At 43.6% G+C, this 14,418-nt stretch overlaps 1 protein-coding gene across 2 annotated transcripts in view; it reads left to right on the top strand.

The window, feature by feature from the left end:
- The first annotated feature begins 10,980 nt into the window (after window positions 1-10,980).
- LOC146389483 (uncharacterized) overlaps window positions 10,981-14,418 on the top strand; it is a 46,219-nt gene continuing 42,781 nt past the window's right edge. The window contains exons 1-2 of one of the 2 annotated variants that reach the window (XM_084909931.1): window positions 10,981-11,085; window positions 13,483-13,579. The gene's annotated coding sequence lies outside the window, so the exon portion shown is untranslated. The remainder of the gene's footprint in view (window positions 11,086-13,482; window positions 13,580-14,418) is intronic. The other variant, XM_084909923.1, reaches the window with a different exon arrangement.

Here is a 14,418-nt window from a genome sequence, read left to right on the forward strand (position 1 = left end):
CCAGCCATGATGGGATCTGTGAACGGGCTTGTGGGGCTGTGCAAAGCTGACCAAACTATTCCTGACTTTTGGAATTTCCACTGCATCATCCACATGGAGCAACTCGTGTCTAAATCATTGAATTTAGATAACGTCATGAAGCCTGTGATGGAAATCGTCAACTATATCTGCACACATGCGCTTAACCACAGGCAATTCAAGAATCTCATTGCTGAGCTGGACCAAGGGCTTCGAGGTGACCTGCCGCTGCACTGCACTGTGAGGTGGCTGTCAAAAGGCCAGGTACTCTCTCGCTTCTTTGAGCTTTTGGATGCCGTGAAACTGTTTATGGAAAAGAAGGACAAGGACTATCCCGAGCTCTCGGACCTCAAGTGGATTATGGATCTGGCCTTTTTGGTCGACATGCTGTGTCACTTGGACAGACTGAACCTGACCCTGCAGGGTAAGTTAAAAATGCTACCTAACCTGGTGCAAAGTGTGTTTGCGTTTGTCAACAAACTGAAGCTGTTCAAGACATTCAAAAGGGAGATTTAACGCATTTTCCCACTCTGCTAAAAGCCAATGGGCAAGTCGCCAGCGCTGCCCTGAGTAAGCAAAGAGCCAGATATGCAACGCTGATTGAAAACTTGCACGAAAGCTTCGTGACCCGGTTCCATGATCTACAATTGAAAAGGCCACAGATTACGTTCCTCGTCGACCCATTTAATGCAGAGACCGGCTGTTTGACAGTCCCGCTAGTCACAGATGAAGCTGCGGCTGAGTTGGAGATGATCGATCATTGTGAAGAGGACCAATTGAAACCTGCTTTAAGGGAAGGAACCATTGAGTTCTGGAAAAGTGTGCCAATGGAAAAATACCCCAATGTCAAACGGGCTGCGCTTAAGATACTGTCAATGTTTGGGTCAACATACAGGGAGTGCAGAATTATTAGGCAAATGAGTATTTTGTCCACTTCATCCTCTTCATGCATGTTGTCTTACTCCAAGCTGTATAGGCTCGAAAGCCTACTACCAATTAAGCATATTAGGTGATGTGCATCTCTGTAATGAGAAGGGGTGTGGTCTAATGCCATCATCACCCTATATCAGGTGTGCATAATTATTAGGCAACGTCCTTTCCTTTGGCAAAATGGGTCAAAAGAAGGACTTGACAGGCTCAGAAAAGTCAAAAATAGTGAGATATCTTGCAGAGGGATGCAGCAGTCTCAAAATTGCAAAGCTTCTGAAGCGTGATCATCGAACAATCAAGCGTTTCATTCAAAATAGTCAACAGGGTTGCAAGAAGCGTGTGGAAAAACCAAGGTGCAAAATAACTGCCCATGAACTGAGAAAAGTCAAGCGTGCAGCTTCCAAGATGCCACTTGCCACCAGTTTGGCCATATTTCAGAGCTGCAACATCACTGGAGTGCCCAAAAGCACAAGGTGTGCAATACTCAGAGACATGGCCAAGGTAAGAAAGGCTGAAAGACGACCACCACTGAACAAGACACACAAGCTGAAACGTCAAGACTGGGCCAAGAAATATCTCAAGACTGATTTTTCTAAGGTTTTATGGACTGATGAAATGAGAGTGAGTCTTGATGGGCCAGATGGATGGGCCCGTGGCTGGATTGGTAAAGGGCGGAGAGCTCCAGTCCGACTCAGACGCCAGCAAGGTGGAGGTGGAGTACTGGTTTGGGCTGGTATCATCAAAGATGAGCTTGTGGGGCCTTTTCGGGTTGAGGATGGAGTCAAGCTCAACTCCCAGTCCTACTGCCAGTTTCTGGAAGACACCTTCTTCAAGCAGTGGTACAGGAAGAAGTCTGCATCCTTCAAGAAAAACATGATTTTCATGCAGGACAATGCTCCATCACACGCGTCCAAGTACTCCACAGCGTGGCTGGCAAGAAAGGGTATAAAAGAAGAAAAACTAATGACATGGCCTCCTTGTTCACCTGATCTGAACCCCATTGAGAACCTGTGGTCCATCATCAAATGTGAGATTTACAAGGAGGGAAAACAGTACACCTCTCTGAACAGTGTCTGGGAGGCTGTGGTTGCTGCTGCACGCAATGTTGATGGTGAACAGATCAAAACACTGACAGAATCCATGGATGGCAGGCTTTTGAGTGTCCTTGCAAAGAAAGGTGGCTATATTGGTCGCTGATTTGTTTTTGTTTTGTTTTTGAATGTCAGAAATGTATATTTGTGAATGTGGAGATGTTATATTGGTTTCACTGGTAAAAATAAATAATTGAAATGGGTATATATTTGTTTTTTGTTAAGTTGCCTAATAATTATGCACAGTAATAGTCACCTGCACACACAGATATCCCCCTAAAATAGCTAAAACTAAAAACTACTTCCAAAAACATTCAGCTTTGATATTAATGAGTTTTTTGGGTTCATTGAGAACACGGTTGTTGTTCAATAATAAAATTATTCCTCAAAAATACAACTTGCCTAATAATTCTGCACTCCCTGTACGTCTGCGAGTCTGTGTTTTCTACCCTAAAACGTGAAATCAAAGCATTGATCTGTTCTGACTGACACACATGTGAAAGAATTGCTTCGAGTGGCAACAACGGAATACAAGCCAGATTTAAAGAGGATTGTTCAAGGCAAGGAATGCCAGAAGTCCCACTAAACAACATGCATTGTAAAAGTAAATGCTAATGTAGATTATTATATTTTTGTTTGTGGACTTGGTTGAACTGAGAGTTTGTGTGTGTGAGACAGTGCACACAATGTTCATTGTTGAAAATGACTGGCCTGTGGTTTTAGTACTGTAGGAGTCCATTTCTGTCATTATCATGTTGGTGTGTGACATTTACAATAAATCTGGCTGAGCAGAGATGTGTGTATTTTGTGTGTGTGTGTGTGTGAGAGAGAGAGAGAGAGAGGGAGGAAAGGATGAGTGATGTTCATGTGTGCCCATGCGTATGATGTGGCTCTTTGCGGTAACACAGTTAAAAAAAAAGGTGGCTCTTGGTCTCTGACTGGTTGGCCACCCCTGGTATAGATGATGGAATATGACCAGTCTGATGTCAGCCTGCTTCTCTGACAGCGCCTCAGCTCTCTGTGCTGCCCCCTGCTGTAATAATGTGAATTATTGTTTGCAAGATGGTTTGTTCCACAATGGATTGTGTTTCTGCACGGACGTTTTAGAGTATCACACAAGTAAGGAGGGCTGGGCCAGATTGTTAGGCTGTATGTTGCTGTTGTACATGGCAGAGGACCAATCTGAGTCACATGACTTGTTAATAAACCTTACTACCCCGTTGGGTAGGAAATAGATATTCTAGAGTCTGTCGTGAATGAGACCAGAACATGGTAGCAGCGGAGCAGGCAGCGGAGTAAGCTGCACGGCCGGAGTGGACCCCCGAGAGACGCCTGTCGGAGCTGTGAGCAACTAGCAGCTAATCAAGTTAGCATCACTGTTTTACCAGCTGATAAGGGAAGATGCACCGTGGTCCTAAACACTACAGATTACCATACAAAGATCACTACTCTCCTCAGTGACAACAATACCTATGAAGCCTTAAAGCGAGACCCCACAAGCAGCTACAAAAAGAAAGTTATAGCTTGCCTTCAAGACTTTGAAAAGGACAAAATTATTGACCGCCTTACATATCACCGCCTTTACCCAGGGGATGCCATACCCTGCATCTACGGACTTCCTAAAATCCACAAGGAAGCTGTCCCACTCAGACCCATAGTCAGTAGCATAAACTCAGCCACTTATAACATTGCTAAACACCTTGCTACCATCCTTGCTCCTCTTGTGGGGAACACCCCACACCACATCAAGAACTCCACCGACTTCACTGACAAGGTCCAGAAACTTACCCTGGATCCAGATGAAACCATGGTGTCCTTTGATGTAGTCTCTCTCTTCACTTGCATACCCACCACGGAGGCCGTGGAGACTGTCAGAAAACGACTACAAGAAGACAGCTCCTTGGAGAACAGGACCAACTTCACACCCGATCAGATTTGCACACTGTTAGACCTCTGCCTCACCACTACATATTTCAAATACAACGAAGGCTTTTACAGACAAAAACATGGCTGTGCCATGGGCTCCCCCGTGTCACCTATTGTAGCCAACCTTTACATGGAGGAAGTGGAAAGGAAGGCTCTTGGCTCTTTCAAAGGAAGAGTACCCAGCCACTGGTACAGATATGTGGACGACACCTGGGTCAAAATCAAGACACAAGAAGTGGAATCCTTCACTGCGCACATTAACGCTGTGGATAAAAACATCAAGTTCACCAGGGAAGACACAAAGGACAACTGTTTGCCTTTCCTGGACTGCGCTGTGCACATTGAAGAGAACGGCAAACTCAACATCGAAGTTTACCGGAAGCCCACACACACGGACCAGTACCTCCTCTTTGACTCCCATCACCCTTTGGAACACAAACTTGGAGTAATTAGGACCCTACACCACCGGGCAGAACATGTTCCCTCTAAGCCTGAAGGAAAAAAGAAGGAACACACACATGTAAAGGAAGCACTCAAAACGTGCGGCTATCCTAAATGGGCGTTCTTAAAGTCAGCAAAGAGGCACAGAAAAGAAGACCAGACACCAGCGAGGGAGGATAAGAAGGACAGACGCAACAACATTGTCATCCCCTATGTAGCCGGTGTATCAGAAAAACTTAGGAGAGTTTTCTCCAAGCATGACATCCCGGTGCATTTCAGACCCAGCAACACGCTCAGACAAAAACTGGTTCACCCGAAAGACAAAACGCCAAAACACAGACTTAACAATGTGGTGTATGCTGTACAGTGCAGCGAGGAATGCCCAGACCTCTACATTGGAGAGACCAAACAGCCACTTCACAAGCGCATGGCACAACACAGAAGAGCCACCTCCACAGGACAAGACTCAGCAGTCCATCTGCATCTTAAGGATAAAGGACACTCTTTCGAGGATGCCAATGTTCACATTTTGGACAGAGAGGACAGATGGTTTGAAAGAGGAGTGAAAGAAGCCATCTATGTCCACTGTGAGCGACCATCTTTGAACAGAGGCGGGGGTTTACGACACCAACTCTCTGCCATCTATAATCCAGTTTTGAGATCCCTTCCCAGACGCCTTAACGCCCACTCACATCCTGGGCCATCTGACCTCAGGAATTCGCATGATAAGGTGGGGCCAGGTTTCACAATGAACACACCCGAAACTCTGGCTGATTGGGACCCACACCCAGTTTCACACCTTGGCTCAGGCGATTAGAAGATCATCAGGGGGTCCTTTTGTCCCTCTGTGGGGGGATACTCCCACTAGGTTTATATCTGGGACTCTCCACCATTTGACCTTAGAACTGAAGAAGCTTCTCGGATGAGAGGTGAAACGTCTTCAAGTAACTTAAAGAAGTCCAGACCCTTTTCTTTGCAAGCTCCTTTGACTACGATGACCTGGATGACTGAGAACCTTCACAGACTAATCAAGTTAGCACCGCCGCAAAGCATGGAGGGCCTTAAAGCGCCGCCGACGCTGGTATTGGACTCCAGTAACCTATCACAGACATGTAAGACCTGGAGGGACGAGTTTATGCTCTATGTGGCGCTGACCATGGACTCAGACGGTGAACAGAAAAAAGTAAGCCTGTTCAGTCAAAGGAGCTTGCAAAGAAAAGGGTCTGGACTTCTTTAAGTTACTTGAAGACGTTTCACCTCTCATCCAAGAAGCTTCTTTAGTTCTAAGGTCGAATGCTGGGGAGTCCCAGATTTAAACCTAGTGGGAGTTTCCCCCCAAAGAGGGACAAAAGGACCCCCTGATGATCCTCTAATCGCCTTAGCCAAGGTGTGAAAATGGGTGTGGGTCCCAATCAGCTAGGGTTTCGGGTGAGCTCATTGTGAAACCTGGCCCCACCTTATCATGCGAATTCCTGAGATCAGATGGCCCAGGATGTGAGTGGGCGTTAAGGCGTCTGGGAAGGGAACTCAAAACTGGATTATAGATGGCAGACAGTTGGTGTCGTAAACCACCGCCTCTGTTCAAAGATGGTCGCTCACAGTGGACATAGATGACTTTCTGGCACGTGAAACTGGAGGAGGAGTCGAGCTACCTGACAACATTTTCGACTCCGTTTGGACACTACAGATGGCTGAGGATGCCAATGCGGATAAGTCCAGCTCCGGAAGGGTTCCAGAGGAAGCTCACACAAGCTTTGGATGGTCTGGCAGGGATCTACATCATTGCAGATGATGTGCTGATCACGGGTCAGTGGGACACAGATGCTGAAGCAGTACGTGACCATGACGAGAAGCTGAGACAGTTTTTGACTCGTTCCAGGCAGAAAAACATTAAGTTAAACGCAGACAAGTTTAAACTTAAATAGAAGGAGACTACATACATTGGACATCAGCTGACATGCAACGGTCTGAAAATAGCTCTATAGAACAAATGCCCAGACCTACAGACATGAAGGCAGTACAGAGACTGTTAGGTATGGTGAACTACTTAGCAAAGTTTTGCCCACATCTGTCTGACCACTGCGACATACTGAGACAACTGACACAGAAAGACAGTGAGTGGAACTGGACAACTCAACATGAAGACGCATTCCAGAGACTGAAAGAGACTATAGCAGAGGCTCCAGTCCTGAAATACTACTGCCCAGAGGAGGAGCTGACAGTACAATGCGACGCTTCTGACAAAGGGTTAGGTGCAGCACTCATGCAGAAGGGTAAGCCTGTGGCTTTTGCGAGTAGAGCACTTACACGTACAGAGCAAGGTTATGCCCAGATCGAAAAGGAGCTTTTGGCTGTAGTTTTTCAGTATGGAGAAGTTTCATCAGTACACATATGGTCGTAAAGTGGTGGTACACAGTGATCACAAACCCTTAGAGACCATTGTAAGAAAACCGCTGTTGAGTGCACCCAAACGGTTGCAAAGGATGCTTATGCGCATTCAGAAATATGACTTAGATGTGGTGTATGTGCCAGGCAAAGACATGTTATTAGCAGACACGTTGAGTAGGGCATATCTTCCAGAGTGCTCACCACAGGGCTCCATAGAGGAGGAAATAGAGAGCATTAACATGGTCACTCATGCACCCATCTCACCTGACAGACTAAACAGCATAAGGACTGCTACACAAGAGGACAAAGCACTACAGATCCTCATAGATACAATTCACAGAGGTTGGCCGACTGACAAAAGAGACACTGACGGTGACATCAGACCATACTTCTCATTCCAGGATGAACTGAGTAGTCAGGATGGACTTGTGTTTAGAGGTGAACATGTTGTTGTCCCGACTACCATGAGACAGGAGACCATAACTAGACTACACTCGACACACCTAGGTGTAGAAGGTTGTCTAAGGAGAGCCAGAGAGTGTGTGTATTGGCCAGGCATGAACGAACAAATTAAGACTTTTGTGACTAAGTGTGACATCTGCAGGTCAGTTGACTACAGACAGCAGAAAGAGACTTTGGTCCCACATGAGATCCCGACTAGACCATGGGCTAAGGTGGGCTCAGACCTGTTTATGTTTGACAACAAGGACTACCTTATCACAGTGGACTACTATTCAAACTTCTGGGAAATTGACTATCTCCCGGACACTAAGTCCACTACAGTGATTAGAAAGTTGAAGGCTCACTTTGACAGACAGGGAGTCCCGGACATTGTTTCAGATAATGGACCACAGTATACGTCCGGTGAGTTTCTGAGATTTAGTCGACTGTGGGATTTCCAGCACAAAACGTCTTCACCAGGTTACCCTCAGAGTAATGGGAAGGCTGAATCAGCAGTGAAGACAGCAAAGAGGCTGCTGCTAAAGGCAAAAATGGCGGGGCAAGACCCATATCTTGCGATTCTGGACCATTGCAACACACCATCACAAGGCCTGGAGACCAGCCCAGCTCAGAGGCTGCTCAGCAGGAGGACACAGACGCTTTTGCCAACCAGGACGAGCCTGCTAAGGCCAAAAGTCATTCCAGCCCTGCGGGAGTTGGAGATGAGACAGAAGCGCCAAAAAGTGTGCTATGACCGATCAGCACGAGACATGGACTCTTTGAAGCTAGGGGACAGTGTCAGCCTTTTGACCGCCATTCCACTTGGAGCAGGGGAGTGGTGATTGGGACTGTTGACCTGAGGTCCTGTGAGGTTCAGTTAGACTCTGGAAGTGTCCTGAGGAGGAATCGGAGGCACCTGAGACATGCAGGTGTGATAGATCAAGAAAATTCCATAACAGACACTGGGGCACTGAGCAGCTCAGTGACGGCTCCGTCAGAAACTCGTTAGCAGCAGATCAAGACTGCCGAGGTTTCAGGGGGTGTCAGGACAAGGTCAGGCCGCAAAGTGGTTCCACCACTTTGGTACAAGGACTATGTTACATAATGAGGACTTGACAGCCTTTATTGTTTGAGGGGAAGAGTTGTGTATTCTGTGGAAATTGATGTTCCCTACAGCTTGCAGAAATGTACATGTTTGAATAGTGGAATGCTTTTGTATTCTTTGAGTGTTTCATATTGTTTTCTCCCTCAGTAAGAAGAAGGACAAATCAAAACAAAAAAGGACTTCTGTTTTTCAAAAAAAAAAAAAAGGAGGGAAGGGATATAATAATGTGAATTATTGTTTGCAAGATGGTTTGTTCCACAATGGATTGTGTTGCTGCACGGACGTTTTAGAGTGTCACACAAGTAAGGAGGGCTGGGCCAGATTCTTAGGCTGTATGTTGCTGTTGTACATGGCAGAGGACCAATCTGAGTCGCATGACTTGTTAATAAACCTTACTACCCCGTTGGGTAGGAAATAGATATTCTGGAGTCTGTCGTGAATGAGACCAGAATATAACACCTGCTGGCTCTTATCGTTACTGGCTGAGTCCTTGACACATTTACTGCCACTTTATTAGGTACAGCTTGCTAACACAGGCTCAGACCTGCTTTGCCTTCAGAGCTGCCTTAAATCTTCATGGCTCAGATTCAGCAAGGTGCTGGAAACATCCCTCAGAGTCATGGGATCAGTGACATCTGCTTCAGCACTGACAGATAGAAAACTGCCTCCACATAAACAGTATATATAATAATCAAATGCTGATTTTCAGCTTTTCAGACCTTTGTCTGGGTGCTAATCCAGCTGTGTGTGTTTTAGGGCTGCCACAAACGACTATTTTGATAGTCGACTAGTCACCGATTATTTTTGCGATTAGTCGACTAATCAGATCATCATCCATTGTACGTAAAACGTACAGCTTATTGCACCAGCAGCATCTGCTCTTATATAACTATCATTAGCTTACAGCTGTAAGTGTTTAAGGTTTGTGCTAACTAAAAATAAAGGCAAGATGATAGTTTATTAAATTTTAATGAAATCTGCAGATTGTTTCGGTGAAGTTTAATAAACTCCTTGCTATCTAAAATATAACAGGACAACGGAGTAAATTCTCCAGCATCTCACACTTCTGATAATCAGCTGTCTGCTTGACGTTTATTCAGCTGTGTAAAAACTATAACTTTAATCTCAGCCAAACCGATTTACTCAGGAACAAATAAAATACTAAAAAAAAGCCAAACAATAACATTTTGAAGTTATCTAAGTGACTCATATATGTTTAACCTGAGTAGCGAAAGACGGCGGTGGGTTTGAAAACGATTTGCCGGGAGTCCGGTGTTCTCATGGCTCTAGTGAGCCTTGCTCCCGGCTAACTATCGAGCTAGTGGGTAACAGACGTCTCCGAAAACGTCGGAGCGCTTTTGAAAATATGTGGTGTCTTGATAAACTGAGCAGATATTTGAGGTTTACACAGCTACATTCTCGCCTGAAAATATATTAAACGATTATTTTGTGACCCAGAAAGAATAATAAGAGTAATATTAAAACTAACTAGTTGCCACCATTGTTGGAAACTGAGCTGGGCTGCGCTATGAATTCTGGGACAGAGCTACTTCTTCTTCGGGGTTTAACGGCAGCTGGCATCCTTGTACATGCAGTGCTGCCATCTTCTGTTTCAGTCCGTTATTACACTCTTAAATCCTACTACTTATTCCTGCGTCTTTTGGGATCTTACAAAGCTTCAAACGACGTGTCGACTATTAAATCAGTCGTCGATGATTTTGATAGTCGACGTAATCGTGACTAGTCGACTAATCGTGGCAGCCCTAGTGTGTTTGTGATGATAGTAAATAAATGTCAGACTTACAGCTCCTGTTTTACTGCATTAAAGTGATAAGATGACTTCAGCGCTTTGACATGGATGGTAGTGAAAGCAGGAAATGACAAATGTAGCACAGCAGCAGCGTTTAATACGTATGAGCTGGAAACAGAAACTCTGGTATGAACATCATTCATAGAACAGCTTCCAGTGTCTTTTGCTCTGCTACAGTTTAGATGGATTTGCATTAAAGAGGCAAAGAGACTAAAATCGTTAGGGTTAGGAGGTCAAAAGTCAGAACTGCTGTGGGTCTGAAGGCAGCTTCACGCTGGAGAAGGATGAAGGAGTCTGACCTGAGCCATTGTTTGACATGAACACATCAGCATTGCTATCAGTGAGCCCAACGACAGCCGTTAGCATCATTTCAGTGTTTCAGTCATTTAAAAGCACTTCCTGTCACTGTGGTGGTTACAGTGACATCATGCACTTTGTGTTTTGACCTCCAGAGGGCGACAAATCAGCACAGACAGAGAGCTCCATTCAAACTTTGCTGCCATCAGTAATAATGCTTCAAATATAATCATCAGTGTTTGAGCAGTTATGATATCAGGGACAATCTAGACATGTGTGACAATATTGAACATGTCACATGACACACCTTAAACTGCACTTTCATTCATGACTTCAACATGTTGAAATGAGCTTGAAGAAACATCAGTTTACTGCTGAAATATTCAACCGCTGCAGGAAAAAGAACAACAAAGTGATGACAGATGTTTGTGTTTCAAACAGGAAAACCAACAGAAAAAAATCACAACCTGTCAGAGATTTGGGAGTTTCCGAGGTTCACCTGAACGCAGCATACAGGGTTTCGATGGACCTGAGTGTCCTCAAACGCCTCTTTGGGTGTTTCTCCTTCTTTCCAAGATTCGTCTTTCCTGAAATTGGTGGAATGGAGCTTGTTGTTGGTGTGTGTGTTTGAAGAAATTGTAAGTTTGCTTTGTTTCCTCCTTTAACAGTTTGTCTTTAGGAACTTTGCTGTTTGTTCAGCTCACGTTTGGTTTCTTCACACAACAAACTGTGTGTTTTTATTTCTGTTCTCTCCATTAAAGTCAGTGTGTAACGTTTTCCTGGCTAACAGGGACACACCAAACGAGCAACAGCTAATGGAGAGTCTGAGCTCCGCTTTTTTATATTCACAGAGACAGCGGGAGATAGTGAAATTATTATTATTATTATTATTATTTTATATCGTTATAGCTTATATTTAGATCACTGACCTTACTCACTCACTGGCTTAAAACTACTGCGTCATAAACTGTTGGCTCTGTTCCAACAGCCTATTCACTCCAAAGCAAAGACAGGACTGTGGAGCAGGTTTTACATTTCAAATGTGACTGACTGGATTGTGCTGGGCATACACTGTGCGATTTTTGACTCATTTTGAGCCGATTTTTCAGTCGTGCGACCGTTTTGGTGATCGGCCCGAGTTTCGCCTTCATCGTGTGTCGTGCATCGTGTAGTATACGTGGGATAGCGAGAAGCGATTAACACCTCACGACCAGCTCCCGATCATCAATCGCTTGGTCGTAAAAAATTAAACCTGTTTGAAATCCTGTCGGCCGTCATGAGGGTGTCACCGCAGCATCTCACACTGCGCACGCACAAACAGAAATGAAAGTGAAAAGACGGAGCAGCACGGCAGTGCGGCGTGTGATCTGGACACAAGCGATGGAGGCACAACGAGCCTTTTCGATGTGGCCTCACAAAATTATCACGACCACAACAACCGTGAAAATAATTGGATGGACATCGCTGCTCAATCACAGCTGCCTGCTCAATGTTTTTCATTAGTAATTTAGCAAAGTTGATGGTGGCGGTGTGCGTGTCTGTGTGAGTGAAAGACAGAGAGGAAGAGCGAGCGACAGAATTTCTGTTATAACCTTCATGTTATGGAGGCACAGTGTGAGCACTCAGGTCGCATCAGAGCAACGGGCCGTATAATGTGAGACCCAGCACCGTGACCTATGAACTTCTAAGCCCTGCGAGTCAATCGTACAGTTCGAGCAGAAGCTGAGACTGAAAAAATCGCACAGTGTCTGTCCAGCTTTAGACAAAACAAAAGTTGCTATATTTGACTTAATGTGTTTGGTTAATCACTGAAACTATTTAGAAATGATATGCATATCAGTAATCAATTTTAATTTTAATAGATGTCACAATAACGTTTAGCATTTTTTCTTAAGGAGAATTATATTTAGAAAATATTTTTACTTTTAAAAATGACATTGTAGGGATGTAAAAGCATTGACTTGTAGAATAATGTTATGGCATCTATTTGAATAGTAAGACTCACCAATAAAAGACACTTATATCTGTACAAATTAGATATAATTTGGGCCAAATTACAGATGTTATTCAGTCTGTGTATTTCAGTGTAAAATAACATTTGTTAACATGTAGATTTTTTTTGTAAGTTTTTCTTTATTAAAATTTAGGGAATTAAACTGAATTGAGTTCTGTCCTTTTTTCATAGGACAGATATATTTTTGTTGAAACAGATTAACAACAGTTACTGTAACCGAAAAATAAAAGAAATGCAAACAATTGATTTGGGGATTATATTTTGTTTTTTTCACCTCTTATGGTCTTGCATTTACTTAATTCAGAATAGATCCATTGTTTCTAATGAATGTTAAAAAATACGAATGCAAGCTCTGTTTGAATGGCGGAGTGACTCAGATGGTTGGATCAAGTTGTGCTGAACGTTCTTTATCCACTGCGTGATAATGCTGACAGTATGGACAAACATGTATATCTCTGTATTTTTACAATTCTGGTGGTTTCATTGTATGTAACAGTGCTGCTATGATCTAATATTTCTGCACAACTGGGCTGTTTGAATTTTAAAAAAGCTGAGAAAATGCACTTTAAGCTCATGGTCACTGTAAAACTGTAACATAAATATAGTTTGGCTAAATAGCTGAACTATTAAAAACTGTGTGGTATTGGTCAAATATATTAAGCTCTAAGCTGCATTTCAATGTTAATATCACCCAGTAGTTTCCTATGTGAGTACATGTAGTTAATACCAGTTTAAAATAAGGACTTTGACTTAAAAAGACTTTGATCAGTGTTTCTACAGCAGCTCTGAGAACCTTTTTTTCTAAATCCTCTAAATTCCAGATCTCAATCATCTTTATGTAGGCCTGTTGTACTGTTCATGGTCTCAGTAAAGTTTATTTGAAAATAAAAGAGACTGAAGTCATGCAGAAAACTGAAGAGGCGAAAGTCCCTCTGTGTGCTGTATTCAGGAGCAACACTCCTAGATTAATTCAGAAATGAATCTAATCTAAAATCTCCTCCTCCCACCTGTCCTCCTCCAGGTGGAGTCCCGCCTCCTTCCAGGAAGCCGCTCACCTGTGTGTCCGTGTTTAGTGTCCAGGTGTGGAGCTTGTTGTTGGTGTGCGTGTTGAAGAAACTGTAAGTTTTCTTTGTTTCCTCCTTTAACAGTTTTACTGTTTGTCTCTGTGATGTTTGGACCAAATGTTCAGCTCTTATTTCAGGACAAACTTTGATCACTCTTGTGATTGAAGACAAATCCACATGATTACAGATTATTGATTGAATCATACAATTTGATGAACAGCTGATGTTTCATTGATTTCTTTACTTTTTTTATTTGGAAGAAAACTGTCGTCTCTCCATTAAAGTCACACACAGTAGTGTATTTCTGTTTCCTGCTAGTCTTTTCAAAATAAAATATCAGTATTGTACCAGCACAGGCATCCTTTCACTCCCTCTACCTCTGCCTGGCTGACTCAGCTCCTTGTTGGAGTTGGTGTTTAGTCCCATTCATACACTCATTCAGACTCTACACAGTGATTTGCTGACAGACACACACTCCTTTGTGGTTTCTTGGCTTCATTAAAACTGTGAGCATCATCTACAGACTGTTTGCTCTACCTCCTTTGTCACAGACTTTGGAGCTGGGCTGTGACAGAAATAGACAAAGGTTTTATGTTTTTACAAGTCAGCATGTAAACTTTCCTTTGACTTAAACTCAGTCTGAGCAGTCAGACAGCATATTTTGAGTGAAGACATGAAGGTGTGGCCTGTGCGCGCGCACACATATGCAAAGACAAGAAGCTGCAGTTAATTCCAGTTTGAAGTAAGACTCTAAGATCAGTTTGTACACAGACAGTAAAAAGCTGCATTAAGATGAAGGAAAAGCTGTGAGTGAAGCTCCTCGTTCATGTGATTTGTTTTCATTAAAGGGACATTTTTTCTGCTTCCGTTGGAGACACTTTTACTCTGTTTGA

This window comes from Perissodus microlepis, chromosome 3 (genome assembly GCF_051167445.1).
Source record: "Perissodus microlepis isolate ML-2025 ecotype Zambia chromosome 3, ASM5116744v1, whole genome shotgun sequence".
Taxonomy (NCBI): Eukaryota; Metazoa; Chordata; class Actinopteri; order Cichliformes; family Cichlidae; genus Perissodus; species Perissodus microlepis.